The following is a 15,009-nucleotide window of genomic DNA, read 5'->3' on the forward strand; positions in this document are numbered from 1 at the left end:
AGAATGTATATTCAGGTGCCAGGTAAGTAGGACCTGGCCCTAGCCTTATCCCAAAACATGTCTGGGGCTCTGCTCCATGCATGGGCCAGGAGGGCTTCATGCACCATGTCTCAGCACAGAATCAATAAGCTCAGAGACATGAAGTTTCTACCATCTGGGTCACAGCCTGGAAAGGTATTCAAGCCCTTCCTCCAAACAGCCCGAAGCCTTGTTTGAGAGATGATTTCTGGGAACAGGAGCAGAGAAACCAGCCTGGAAGAGCATTACCTGCACTGGACTCATGGGATAAAAAGCCCGCAGCCAGAAGAGGGCACTTGGAGGCTTGAGGATAAGGCTGCAAGGGGCTTATAGAGAACAAGACCCGCTCAGGGCAGGACAGAGTTGGGAGATTCTGAGTGGGCAGCCTCACTCTGACTGTGGGCTGTGCTGACCTTCCCTGGGCTCAGTCTTCCCATGTGGCAAAGTGGGATGTTGGATGAGAGCCTGAGAGAGGAACCAAGAAGAGTCTCACAATAAGATGGGAAGATCAGGATCCCCCCAAAAAGATGGAATGAAGGAAAAGGCCTGTCACCTAGTACTCACGCTTCTCTGTGCCAATATTCCACACAGATATTCCTCTTCTGTGTAGAGAGCTGTATGTAAAAACTGTGTGCCAGGTACCTCAGAAAGCATGCCTGTAGTGCGCCAGGAACTCTACATAAAGCACGCCTACTATGTATCAGGTGCTGACATAAAACGCATCTTGCTGTTGTTCAGTGGTCAAGTTGTGTCCGACTCTCTGCAACCCCATCAACTGCAACACACCAGGCTTCCCTGTCCTTCACTATCTCCCTGAGTTTGCTCAAACTGATGTCCACGGAGTCAGTGATGCCATCCAACCATCTTATCCTCTGTTGCCTGCTTCTCCTCTTGCTGTCAGTCTTTCCCAATATCAGGGTCTTTTCCAGTGAATCGGCTTTTCACATCAGGTGGCCAAAGTATTGGAGCTTTAGCTTCAGCATCAGTCCTCCCAATGAATATTCAGGGTTGATTTCCTTTAGGACTGATTTTATCCCCTCCCTATCTACTGCATGCCAAGTACTCTTCACAAATCTGGTTCACTCTGTGCCAGCTGTTGCAAATGGAGCATGCCTACTGTGTATTGGATGCTCTCCAGAAGGCTTCCTACTCAGTGCCAGGTGCTCTATATAAAGCATCCTTGCTATGTGCAAAGTACTCTGTGTTAAGAGCACCAACTGTGTGCTTGGTGCTTTATGTAAATATGCCTACTGTATGTCAGATACTCTACATAAAGCGTGCCTACAATATGCTGGATACTCTAAACAAATCATTTCTCCTGTATCCCAGGTGTTCTCCATAAAGCACGCCTACTGAGTTGCCAACATACTGCACAAAGTACATGTACTGTGTCCTGGGTATTCATGAAGTATGCCTACTGTGTGCCAGGTACTGTACATAAAATACAGTACAGTACTCTCTGCTGTACTATAGAGAGTACAGTACTATACTCTCTCTGTGAGAGAGGTGTTCTACATAAAGTATACCTATTGTGTGTCAGATGTTCTGCAACAAGATAATACTTCCTCCTTCCCTCAGTGCTCCTGGCCAACACATTGCTAATCAGGCAGGAGACCCAAAGGATAGCAGGAGGAATGATACCTATTTAAAGGAAGAGCAAACTGAGGCTCAAAGAAGGCAAGCCTCTAGCCTAAGTTGTTGAGCTGGAAGGAATCTATGTTTGCCCTATCCCCAAGCCTAAGCCTTTCCCCTCTGCCATGCTGCTCTACTCCTATTTGTAAGGGACAATGCTCGGTTAATCTAGGGACATTTATAGTGGTGGAATCTCAGGCAATATGGTGACCCCTGTGGGGAGATATCTTGAGGTCCTTGTATCACCACATTGATGGATCATACAACCATATTCAGAATGCACCGCCCAGTGGATCTCCAATGGATATACCATCTCCTCCTGGCCCTCTCTTGATCCTGTCCAGAATTGCTCTGAGGTGTGGTCTCAGGTGGACAGAAAACTTGAAGGATGGGACTCCTAGAGGAGCTGCTGAGCAGGAGAGTATGGGAAAGACAGTCCTTAATTCCTCAATTAATGCCTTAATGCTTGTAGAACCAATGACATGCAATAGTCCTTGTTTGTAGAGCTCATACTTTGTAAACAGCCCCTACTTAAATCAACTCTTATGTAGCTCATTTGAGGTCTCTGCCAGAACCCGACTATTATGTTGACCAAAGGGATAGGACACCTCAGTAACCCAGTCATGTGAGTGTCTGTGTTTGCGTAGGCATGGAAAATGTTGAAAAATTATACCCGACACCTGGAATGGGGTGGTGGAATAGGAGGAACAATGATTCTGTTAAATGTCTACATTTAATCAATTGTTCCCTTTTCTTAGATGAAGACTGCAAACCATTTTTCATTATGATCAGTAATCTATGTAATTACAAATCATATTTTTAAAAGGAAAAATTCATAGCATTGCACATAATACCATGCTGACTGCTTGCTTAGTGCTATGCCAACCAGGTGGCAGCAAGCAATACATGGGATCTGTAGAAACCAGAGAGAATTGAGATTGAGAACTAGGACTTCAGGTGCCAAATCAGGCCCCACTAAGTGAATCTGGGCAGGTCTCTTTACCTTTCTGTGCCTCAATTTCTAACCCCAAAATTGAGGGTAATTACAAATAAAATCAAATGTGAAACTCAAATAAATTGAAGTGAGTTAACTGCTAATAACAGCACTTCCAGGCTCACAGTCATCACTAAGCCTGAATAATTGCCTTTATTTCACTTATTTTATGACAGAAGGAGGACACGGACACCAGCCATGAGCCTTGGTCTCCACTGGCATGGACATCAGCTCTCTTGAAGTCTATGAGTGTACACTGTTCTTTACTCCCATGAAAGGCACAAGCCCTTGCTTGAGAACAGATGACTCATGGTTAATGCTAGGGTCTATTGTCCCTTTCTAGCTGTGTGGCCTTGAGAAAGCGACTTGCCTTCTCTGTGCCTCATATTCCTCCTCAGCAAAGTGGGAATAATAATAGGCTGTTGTGTTTGGAGGAGTTAGCTTGTGTGTGTGTGTTAGTTTGCATTCTCTGGAAGTAGATCCTGATGAAAGAATTCAAGTATAAATACTTTGTTTTGAGGTGATGCTGAGGCAAGGCTTCTAATGCAAGTTGCTTCTTTGGGAAGTGATCCCAGGAAATGCCAGTAGGGCACTGTGGAAGAGAGACTGTGAAGGGAAGGCAGCAGGTAAAGGGTGCTTCAGTGAGAAAGCTTACATTGTGGGCACCTGGGTCTCAGTCCATGGGGGACAGAAGAGAACATGCACCCACCAGTCCTTATTCAGGGTTGCTTTTAAGGGCGTTATTTCTCCATAATGTCCTTCCAGTACTGCATGGGTGAGATCTGGGGACAGAGGTAGGGGCCTCCCACAGCTGTTGATGTGAGGAACATAACGCGGTGTGGACTGTTAGAGTAGTTCAGTGACTTCAAGATACATACACTCACATCCTTACACACATATAACATGTACACAGTTACATAAACAATCACATATGCATACATACTATCTGCACATAGACACATACAAACACAGTGACATGTACCCACATGTGCTTGCATTTACACACACACTTTTGTACACATGTGCACACACATGTGCAAAGCACATGACACTCATGCATGTACCCATGCACACAATTACATACATACAGTCACACACACCACCACCCAGTGACGCCTAGGCATACACACAGTCCCACACATCGTCACAGAGTTACACACACACTCATGGAGACTGAATGTCTTAGAGCTGGTTGTCTCTGAATCTTCTAGCATGAGTCTCCAACACACGCAGAGGAATGTGTACCCCACAGCAGCCAGTCACTGGACTAGGACTGAGTGTGTCTTGAGAATTAAACAGGAGGCTTATGACCCCATGCCTCCCTTCCTCCTCTCTCTCATTCATTCACCATCGCAGCCCTTAGTGGAAAGTCAAAATCCATTTGTAGTGGGAGAGGAAATATTTGAAACTTATGTACAGATAACTTTTTGAAGGGGTTCGCTCCATGGTGGGGAAAAGAAACTCTGTGTTAACTGGTAGGAAAGTGGGATGAAGCAAAGTGTTTTTTGAAAGATTGATGTAATAATAGCATTATTTGTATTCCACTGGGAATGATGCAATAGACTTCAGGATATATGATCAATATAAAAAATTAATTTTATTTTTATATTCCAGTGGTTAGCAAACTATGGTCTGTGGACCATATCTGACCTGTGGCCTGTTTTTGTAAGATATACAAGCAAAGAATCATTTTATATTTTAAAAGAATTGTAAAAGGAGGGGAGGAAGGGGAGGAGGAGTAACTGAATATGGCCTACAAGCACTAAAATATTTACTATATGGGTCCCTACAGAAAATATTTGTCAACTCTGCTGTACACTATCAATAAACAATTGGAAAATGTTTTCAAATGCCATTTTTCTCAAGTATCATTAACTGGAAAAAGTGGAATACTCAGGTATAAATCTGACAAAATATGTGCATGAATTCCAGGATGAAAACTTCAAGATGCTGATAAAAGAAATACAAGACCCAAATTAGTGGAGATATACAATGTTCATGCACTGGAAGACTCAATATTGGTAATATCTTAAGTCTCCTAAAAGTGATCTACAAATTCTGAGAAATCACAGTCTCAGGAGGAATTTTTGTAGAAATAAGATGATTATAAAATTTTAATGAAAATGCAAAGGACCTAGAATAGCCAAAATTATTCTGAAAAAGAAAAATAAAGTTGAAGGATTTACAAAACCCCTTTCAAGACATATTATAAAACAGCAGTAATCATGACTGGGTGATGATACTGGCCAAAGACTAGACACATAAATCAATTGAATGGAACAGAGAGTCCATAACTCAAAAAAAAAAAAAAAAAAAAAAAAAAAGGCAAGTCAAAGCTCAAAAGACAGTCTTTGCAATAAGTGGTACTGGAAAAACTGAACATTCACATGAAAAAGTCAACTTATATGTCATACCTTATGTAAAATTCAATTTAATATGAATCATGGAATTAAATAATGTAAAAATATAAAACTTTTAGAAGAAAAAACTAGAAGAGAATCTTTGGGCCAATAAGTTAAACAAAACATTCTTATATATAACATCATCAGCATACATTATAAAAAGAAGGAAATGGTAAGTTGCACTTTATAAACATTTAAAATTTTTGCTTTGTGAAAGAAATATAAGATAAAGACCAGGCACACACTTGGAAAAAAAGACATGCAAATCATATATCCGATAAAAGACTTATGTAAAATCCAATAATCGGAAGGTAGATAATTCAAGGAAAATTAATGGGCAAAAGATTTGAAAAGATGCTTTACCACAGAAGGTATTTGGATGGCAAATAGGTACATGGAAAAATGTTCACCATCATTAATTATTTTGTGTGTGTGTGGGCACTCAGTTGTGTCTGACTCTTTTCAACCCCATGGTCTATAGCTCACCAGGCTCCTCTGTATGGAATTTTCCAGGCAAGAATACTGGAGTAAGTTGCTGTTTTCTACTCCAGGGGATCTTCCAGACCCTGGGATCCATCCCATGTGTCTTGCGTCTCCTGCATTGGCAGCCAGATTCACTGTGCTATATATCATTGCATACCCATAAGAATGGCTGGGGAGAAACTGACACCTTCAGATGACAGTGAGTATGGGGAACAACCAGAACTCTCAGACATTAATGATAAGAATTTTCAATGACATGGACACCTATGGAAAACGGTATGGAGGTTCCTCAAAAAATTAAAAATAAAGCTACCATATGGTCCAGCAAAATTGAAATCAGGATTTCCTAGAGATATCTGCATTCTGATCTTCATTGCAGCATTACTCACAATATCAGTGGATGAATGGATAATAAACAATGGAATATAATTCAGCCAGGAGAAAGAAGGAAAATCTGTTTGTGACGACACGGTTGAAACTCGGCAGCCTTATACTAAGTGAAATAAGTTAGAGAAAGACAAATATAGCTAGCCTTCCATATCTGGGGATTCTGCATTTGCAGATTCAGCCAATCCCAATCCAAAAAGGTTCAGGGGGAGGAGGGGAAGTTCAAAAAGTTCCAAAAAGCAGAACTTGAATCTGCTGTGTACCAGCAAATATTTACATATTGTTTACATTGTGTTAGGCATCAAAGGGGCTTCCCTAGCAGCTCAGTGGTAAAGAACCAGCCTACTAATGCTGGAGACAAGGATTCAACCCCTGGGTTGGGATGGTCCCTGGAGTAGGAAATGGAAATCCACTCCAGTATTCTCGCCTGGAGGATCCCATGGACAGAGGAGCCTGGTGGGCTACAGTCCATGGGGTCACAAAAGAGTTGGACATGACTCAGCAACTAAACAACAACAACAACAAGAAGGCCTTACAAGGAGGGCTTCCCTGGTGGCTCAGAGGATAAAGCATCTGCCTGCAATGCAGGAGACCCAGGTTCGATCCTTGAGTTGGGAAGATGCCCTGGAGAAGGAAATGGCAACCCACTCCAGTATTCTTGCCTGGAGAATCCCATGGACAGAGGAGCCTGGCGGGCTACAGTCCACGGGGTTGCAAAGAGTCGGACACGACTGAGCAACTTCACTCACTCACTCAGAGATAATTTCAAATATACAGGAGGTTATGTGTGAGTTATATGCAAATACTACACCATTTTACATGAAGGGCTTGAGCATGCCCAGATTTGGATGTCACAAGGAGTCTTGGAACCAATCCCTCCATTCCCCGTGCCACCCCCCGCCCCCTGCCAAGTACTGAGGGATAACTGTAGTATGATAATACTTATATGTATTATAAATCTAAAAAAATCTAAAAAAAAACAAGCTCAAGGAAACTACGAGTAGAGTAGCGGTAACTGGGAGTTTGAGAAATGAAGAGATACTGATCAAAGGATGCAACCTTTCAGTTATAAGTTAGCTAGTCTGGGGATATAATGTATAGTATGGTGACTACATGGTACTGTGTCACAAGGTTGAATGTCCCTGAGAGAGGGGATCTTAACTATTCTGGTCAGAAAAAAATAAATGTAAGTATGTGATGGGGTAAGAGGTAGTAACTAACATCATGTGGTCATCACTTTAAAGTTATATATCTATTATATCACTGTGTTGTACAGCTTAAAGTGACAAAATGTTATGTGTCAATTATATCATAATAAAGCTGGGAATTTTAGTTAAAGCATTTATTTATTTATTTATTTTTTAATATAAATTTATTTTTAATATAAATTTATTTATTTTAATTGGATGCTAATTACTTTACAATATTGTATTGGTTTTGCCATACATTGACATGAATCTGCCACGGGTGTACATGTATTCCCCATCCTGAACCCCCTCCCACCTCCCTCCCCATCCCATCCCTCTGAGTCATCCCAGTGCACCAGCCCGGAGCACCCTGTATCATGCATCAAACCTGGACTGGCGACTCATTTCATATATGATATTATATATGTTTCAATGCCATTCTCCCAAATCATCCCACCCTCGCTCTCTCCCACAGCGTCCAAAAGACTTCTATACATCTGTGTCTCTTTTGCTGTCTCGCATACAGGGTTATCATTACCATCTTTCTAAATTCCATATATATGCGTTAGTATACTGTATTGGTGTTTTTCTTTATGGCTTACTTCACTCTGTATATACTTAGTTTTTGAAAAATCTCTTTCTAAAATGTATTCTTTTTAATGGCTGAGTAATACTCCATTGTGTATATGTACCACAGCTTTCTTATCCATTCGTCTGCTGATGGACCTCTAGGTTGCTTCCATGTCCTGGCTATTATGAACAGTGCTGCGATGAACATTGGGGTACACATGTCTCTTTCAATTCTGGTTTCCTCGGTGTGTATGCCCAGCAGTGGGATTGCTGGGTCATATGGCAGTTTCATTTACAGTTTTTTAAGGAATCTCCACATTGTTCTCCATAGTGGCTGTACTAGTTTGTATTCCCACCAACAGTGTAAGAGGGTTTGCTTCTCTCCACACCCTTTCCAGCATTTATTGCTTGTAGACTTTTGGATAACAGCCATTCTGACTGGCGTGAAATGGTACCTCATTGTGGTTTTGATTTGCATTTCTCTGATGCAAATAATGAGTGATAATGAGTGATGTTGAGCATCTTTTCATGTGTTTGTTACCCATCTGTATGTTTTCTTTGGAGAAACGTCTATTTAGTTCTTTGGCCCATTTTTTGATTGGGTCGTTTATTTTTCTGGAGTTGAGTTCCAGGAGTTGCTTGTATATTTTTGAGATCAATTCTTTGTCAGTTGCTTCATTTGCTATTATTTTCTCCCATTCTGAAGGCTGTCTTTTCACCTTACTTATAATTTCCTTCATTGTGCAGAAGCTTTTAATTTTAATTAGATCCCATTTGTTTATTTTTGCTTTTATTTCCAATATTCTGGGAGGTGGGTCATAGAGGATCCTGGTGTGATTTATGTCAGAGAGTGTTTTGCCTATGTTCTCCTCTAGGAATTTTATAGTTTCTGGTCTTATATTTAGATCTTTAATCCATTTTGAGTTTATTTTTGTGTATGGTGTTAGAAAGTGTTCTAGTTTCATTCTTTTAAAAGTGGTTGATCAGTTTTCCCAGCATCACTTGTTAGATTTTCTTTTCTCCATTGTATATTCTTGCCTCCTTTGTCAAAGATAAGTTGTCCATAGGAGCGTGGCTTTATCTCTGGGCTTTCTATTTTGTTCCATTGATCTATATTTCTGTCTTTGTGCCAGCACCATACTGTCTTGATGACTGTGGCTTTGCAGTAGAGCCTGAAGTCAGGCAGGGTGATTCCTCCAGTTCCATTCTTCTTTCTCAAGATTGCTTTGGCTATTTGAGGTTTTTTGTATTTCCATACAAATTGTGAAATTATTTGTTCTAGTACTCTGAAAAATACCATTGGTAGCTTGATAGGGATTGCATTGAATCTATAGATTGCTTTGGGTAGTGTACTCATTCTCACTGTATTGATTGTGCCAATCCATGAACACAGTATATTTCTCCATCTATTAGTGTCCTCTTTGATTTTTTTCACCAGCATTTTATAGTTTTCTATATATAGGTCTTTTGTTCCTTTAGGTAGATATATCCCTAAGTATTTTATTCTTTTGTCACAATGGTGAATGGAATTGTTTCCTTAATTTCTCTTTCTGTTTTCTCATTGTTAGTGTATAGGAATGCAAGGGATTTCTCTATGTTAATTTTATATCTGCAACTTTACTATATTCATTGGTTAGCTCTAGTAATTTTCTGGTGGAGTCTTTAGGGTTTTCTATGAAGAGGATCATGTCATCTGCAAACAGTGAGAGTTTTGCTTCTTCTTTTCCTATTTGGATTCCTTTTATTTCCTTTTCTGCTCTGATTGCTGTGGCCAAAACTTCCAAAACTATGTTGAGTAGTAGTGGTGAGAGTGGGCACCCTTGTCTTGTTTCTGACTTTAAGGGAAATGCTTTCAATTTTTCACCATTGAGGATAATGTTTGCTGAGGGTTTGTCATATATAGCTTTTATTATGTTGAGGTATGTTCCTTCTACTCCTGCTTTCTGGAGGGGTTTTTTTTTTTATCATAAATGGATATTGAATTTTGTCAAAGGCTTTCTCTGTATCTATTGAGATAATTATATGGTTTTTATCTTTCAATTTGTTAATGTGGTGTATTACATTGATTGATTTGTGGATATTGAAGAATCCTTGCATCCCTGGGATAAAGCCCACTTGGTCATGATGTATGACCTTTTTAATGTGTTGTTGGATTCTGTTTGCTAGGATTTGGTTAAGGATTTTTGCATCTATGTTCATCAGTGATATTGGCCTGTAGTTTCCTTTTTTTGTGGCATCTTTGTCTGATTTTGATATTAGGGTGATGGTGGCCTCATAGAATGAGTTTGGAAGTTTACCTTCCTCTGCAATTTTCTGGAAGAGTTTGAGTAGGATAGATGTTAGCTCTTCTCTAAATTTTTGGTAGAATTCAGCTGTGAAGCTGTCTGGCCCTGGGCTTTTGTTTGCTGGAAGATTTCTGATTACAGTTTCGATTTCTGTGCTTGTGATGGGTCTGTTAAGATTTTCTATTTCTTCCTGGTTCAATTTTGGAAAATTATTTTAAATGGTGCACTTTGAAATATAGTTTGGCTGTTTCATCTAATGTTAAACGTACACATATAATATGACCCAGCCATCCCACTCCAAGACCAATGAACACTTACACACAAATATCCACAGTAGCTTTATTTATAATAGGACAAAATTGAAAACAACCCACATGTTTTCCAACTGTGGAAGAAAATGTGGCTCATCATACCATGCAATATTACTTAGCAATAAAATACCAAAGTACTGAATAATGTAACATGAATGAATCATAAATGCATTGTTAGGTGAAAGATGCCAGATGATAAGGATGAAGAATAGGTCACTGTTTGGCAGGAGTTGGGATGAAAATGTTTTGATTATCAAGGGTGACTCTGGTAGTGGTGGTTACACCACTCTAGACACTTCAAAACTTAGTACTGTACACCAAATAGAGCACTCTTTACTTTTTATAAATTTGATAAACTTACATACTTGTTTAAGATGAGGCTGAAGGTATTAAGCACATATATTATGGGCATAAATATACTATGAAATGACATACAAAAAGTAAGAGCGTGCAAGTGGCTCTAATGTGTCCAACTATTTGTGACCCATGGACTATGCAATCCATGAAATTCTCCAGGCCAGAATACTGGAGTGGGTAGCCTTTCCTTTCTCCATTGGATCTTCCCAACCCAGGGATTGAACTCAGGTCTCCTACATTGCAGGCAGATTCTTTACCAGCTGAGCCACAAGGGAAGCCCTATACAAAAAGTAAAGCATTTATCTAAAGATGAAAATAAAGGGAGAGTGAAGTACATATGGAGAAGCAATGCTTTTCACTGAATATCTTATTTTCTACATGAGTGAATGTATTCTCTGTCAAAAATATTACGTTTAAAAAGTTAAGCATCTCTCTTCAAAGAGTCTCATCTACTAAACCTTGAGGGGGTCTCCACTAATCTAATGCACTTGGGACTGAGCTACATCTTGAAAATTATTTCCTTGGGAGATGAGGCATGACCTTTGAAGCCAAGCTAACCAAACTTACCTCCACTCTACCACTCATCAACTAATTGACCTTGAGCAAGTGAGTTAATCACTCCAATCTTAAAGACTGAGGTGAGGATGAGATCAGGATTTATCTGGGGAATCTGAAGTGTTCTCACCTTCTCCCTTCCAGTGATCTACTTCCGTTAATAGGACCAAAAGCACCAACGTCTGTGGAGTCATCAAGCCTTATACACCCACATCTTACATGGATGCATGTAAGATGCTACTGCTATAGAAATAAAATTTCTGCACCAAAGGTTATGTGATTAAGAGTAACTCAATAAGTAATTGATAATGATATCTCCAATTGTCAAGGTACATAAAGAGATTATTTTTTGTAAGGTGAAGACAAACTAAATTGTTTTCTATCATAATATCATTTATGAAAATAAAGAGTGCATTGAAGACTTAACACTTAAAGATTTTAAAGATCTTCAAGATGATGATTGCACATTGTGGAGGGATGTTCCTGATTTTTCATTTAATGCAAAAATCTAGATTAATGATATATTTATTATTTAATGAAAAATCCAGATTAACAAGAAAAATATAAGATAAAATAGCATTTTTTCTTGAGGTAAAACTCCCATAAAACAAAATTTATTCAATTATAGGGCTTCCCTGATAGCTCAGTTGGTAAAGAATCTGCCTGCAATGCAGGAGACCCTGGTTCAATTCCTGGGTTGGGAAGATCCACTGGAGAAGCGATAGGCTACCCACTCCAGTATTCTTGGACTTCCTTTTGATAATGCAGTTGGTAAAGAATCTGCCTTTACCATCTGAGAATTCCATGGACTGTACAGTCCATGTGGAGTCCATTGTGGAGGGATGTTCATGATATATTGTTTAATGAAAAATCCAGATTAACAAGAAAAATGTAAGATAAAATAGCATTTTTTTTATTGAGGTAAAAGTCACATAAAATAAAATTTATTCAATTATAGAATTCATAACATTAAAAAGTGTTCAATTTCATGCATCTAGTACATTCACAGTGTTGTGAACCACCGCCTCTCCTCTATCCAGCTCCAAGATATTTCCATCACCTGTACCCATTAGCAGTCACCATCTGTTTTGTCCCCCAGCTCCTAGATCTATCTATATGAATTTGCTTATTCTGCACATTTCATATCAATAGAATCATACAATATGTGACCTTTTGTGTCCAGTTCCTTTCTTTCATCATAATGTTTTCAAAGTTCGTTCATATTGAAGCATGTGTCAGTGCTTCACTCCTTTAAAAAAATTTTTTTTGGCCATGCAACATGGTATGTGCAATCTTAGTTCCCTAATCAGAGATTGAACCTACACCTCTTGTATTGGAAGTGCAGAGTCTTAACCCCTGGCCTGCAGGGAACTCCCTATTTCATTTCTTTTTATGACCCAATAAAATGCTTTGTTCTGCTTCATCGACTATGCTAAAACCTTTGACTGTGTGGATCACAACAAACTGTGGAAAATTCTTAAAGAGGTGGGAGTATCAGGTCACCTCACCTGACTACTGAGAATTCTGTATGTGGGCTAAGAAGCAGCAATTAGAACCGGACATGGAATAACGGACTGGTTCAAAATTGGGAAAGGAATATGGTAAGGTTGTATATTGTCACCCTGCTTATTTAACTCATATGCAAAATACATCATGTGAAATGCTAGGCTGGATGAATCACAAGCTGGAATCAAGATTGTCAGGAGAAATGTCAACAACCTGAGATATGTAGATGATATCACTCATATAGCAGAAAGCAAAACCCTTCTTGATGAGAGTGAAAGAGTAGAGTGAAAAAGTAGAGTGAAAAAGCTGGCTTAAAACTCAACATTAGAAAAATTAAGATCATGACATCTGGTTCCATCACTTCATGGCAAATAGAAGGGGGAAAAGTGGAAGCAGTGACAAATTTTATTTTCTTGGGCTTAAAAATCACTGTGGATGTTTAACTACAGCCATGAAATTAAAAGACACTTGCGTACAGCAGAAACCAACACAACATTGTAAAGCAATTAGGCTCCAATTAAAAATAAAAATTTTTTAAAAAGAAAAAAAAATGAGTTCGACAAGTCAAGGAAATCAGTAGACAATGCCCTGTTCCTAGATGAAACTAGCCGTCTTGAGATATTATAGAAAATTTAGATGCACCTGAGTTTGCTTTCAAGTGCATCCTGTCCTTTACATTTCTTCATTGTAAAATTTTCAGTAATGCATGTACAACACCTAGTGCAATGCCAAGGAAAGAGTGAATATTTGTTTTCCCTTCCCCGTGGGAACTTATAATCATAATTATAAGAACAACTTTAATATTTACTTTGAGACTGAGACTAACAATGAAAAATGAAACTCAATATCCCATCTGTACAATAGTGGGGGGAAGGAAATGATTAAAAACAAAGCCATTTTCAATCGAACTGGAGAATATTGTAAGCCACTTATAATTCTCTTCCATTTTTTCTGAAATACCACTTATTCTCTCTAGTTTTGAATCTCCTAATGATTTGCAACTGTTTAATATATTTTCATCTTTTTTATTTTTGCATTTCTTATACAAAATATGTGATACTACTGAAATTTTGAAGAAAAACCATACACAAAGATATTAAATCATGATTAAAAGATTGACTGAACTCTCTAATATTGTGATTAAAGCATGGAAGGGTTACAAATATTCATATACCTAAATATTTTTGACTATGAAAAATAATTAACCATGACATTGGCAATGAGTTATCAAGGGCCTTATATTTTTGCTTCTCTTTAAAATAGGCAAAGGAGAATTATTAGGGGAAGAATGATTTTACTGGCTCATAATTTATAGAAAAATGAATATAGATCAAATGTGTTCAGTAATTGTGTACAAAACGCTAGTCACCTGAAAATGAGATAGCTCTCTAGATCATCAGAAACCAAAGCACAATTTTTCACCTAAAAAGGGGATGGAACCTGTCCCAGTAGACTGGATTAAGTATGTCTGTTACTTGCTGTGTGGCTGTGGATCTTAAAAGAACCAAACAACTTTCTGTGATTTATTTGTTCATTTTTGAGATGAGTCAACTGAAACTATTCCTGAAAAAGGAACATAGCAACAAAGCCTTGTACTTTCCTTTCTCCTCAACCTCCTCACCATCTAATAAATTAGCATAAAATAAACTTGCAGTCATTCGTGGACAGACATATCCTGAGGCAAATGGATATATTTTTTTCCCTTTCTTCCAATTCCTTACAGACTGCTTTACTTGATTATTTTACTAGTAGTTTGACAATGACAACATGTGACATCAATTTTCTGTTGATGATCTTAGCTTCCTGGACAATTCGGATGATTTTAAAAAAATGTCAAATGGAAATTATCCATTGGGGTTATCCTTTTTCTCTTTTTTTAAAAATTGAAGTATATTTGATATTTCATATTATATGTTATAAGCATAGAGTTATCCACAACTTTTAAAGATTGTATTCCATGTGTAGTTATTATAAAATATTGCCTATATTCCCTATGTTGTAAAAAATAAATAAATAAATAAAAGACACTTGCTCCTTGGGAAGAAAAGCTATGACAAACCTAGACAGCACATTAAAAAGCAGGGACATTGCTTTGCTGACAAGGGTCTGTACTGTCAAAGCTATGCTTTATTCAGTAGTCATGTATGGCTGTGAGAGTTGGACCATAAAGAAGGCTGAGTGCTGAAGAATTGATGCTTTTGAATTGTGGTGCTGGAGAAGACCCTTGAGAATCTCTTGGACAGCAAGGAGATCAAACCAGTCAATCCTAAAGGAAATCAACCCTTAACATTCATTGAAAGGACTGATGCTGAAACTGAATTT

This window comes from Bos mutus, chromosome 7, assembly GCF_027580195.1.
Source record: "Bos mutus isolate GX-2022 chromosome 7, NWIPB_WYAK_1.1, whole genome shotgun sequence".
NCBI classification, from domain to species: domain Eukaryota; kingdom Metazoa; phylum Chordata; class Mammalia; order Artiodactyla; family Bovidae; genus Bos; species Bos mutus.